Consider the following 900-nt stretch of genomic DNA (forward strand, 5'->3'; position numbering starts at 1 on the left):
AACACAAAAAGGCGGCGGATTCCTCTCGGGAGCAAATCGCTCCGCTGGGTGACTTGAACCGCCCAGCGGCGCACGTACCCCCTTCGCCCGCAAACGCAGACTGCAGCAAAAGGCGAGAGAGAGAAGAGAGAGAGAGAGAGAGAGGGGGGGGGAGAGCTACACGAGTGGAAGGGGGCGGCAACACCCATTCAGTTTGCGCCTGTCATCTGGGCAGTCAGCCACTCAGTCGGTTAATTCTGCTCTTTCGTGAAGAGGGTGCGGCGCCTCTTACTCATCACGCGGTGTCCAGTGAGCGGGGGCCCACGCAGGGCGTGTGCGTCCACGCCGCGGGCGCCCTCCATCGCCGTGCTCTCGGGGTTGCGAGATAGGGTTACAGGGAGAACACGTGCCGCTGACCCAACCGACAACGCCTGCGCGCCGAAAGGAACCTGCTCCGCCGCGGACAAAAACAGGGGCAGTAAAAGGCTGGGTCAGAGGATATGTTGCTGTGCGTCAATCCAGCGGTCTGAAACACGGACCATATCAGCTTCATCAGTGAACACAAAAGGCGGCGGATTCCTCTCGGGAGCAAATCGCTCCGCTGGGTGACTTGAACCGCCCAGCGGCGCACGTACCCCCTTCGCCCGCAAACGCAGACTGCAGCAAAAGGCGAGAGAGAGAAAGAGAGAGAGAGAGAGAGAGGGGGGGGGAGAGCTACACGAGTGGAAGGGGGCGGCAACACCCATTCAGTTTGCGCCTGTCATCTGGGCAGTCAGCCACTCAGTCGGTTAATTCTGCTCTTTCGTGAAGAGGGTGCGGCGCCTCTTACTCATCACGCGGTGTCCAGTGAGCGGGGGCCCACGCAGGGCGTGTGCGTCCACGCCGCGGGCGCCCTCCATCGCCGTGCTCTCGGGGTTGCGA

General features: G+C 62.1%; 2 annotated features.

Moving 5' to 3' along the window:
• The first annotated feature begins 114 nt into the window (after positions 1 to 114).
• Positions 115 to 144: a microsatellite.
• A 506-nt stretch (positions 145 to 650) lies between these two features.
• Positions 651 to 681: a microsatellite.
• The last annotated feature ends 219 nt before the right edge of the window (positions 682 to 900 follow it).

The sequence above is a fragment of the Trypanosoma conorhini genome (assembly GCF_003719485.1).
Source record: "Trypanosoma conorhini strain 025E chromosome Unknown Tco_14.4_contig_00949, whole genome shotgun sequence".
NCBI classification, from domain to species: domain Eukaryota; phylum Euglenozoa; class Kinetoplastea; order Trypanosomatida; family Trypanosomatidae; genus Trypanosoma; species Trypanosoma conorhini.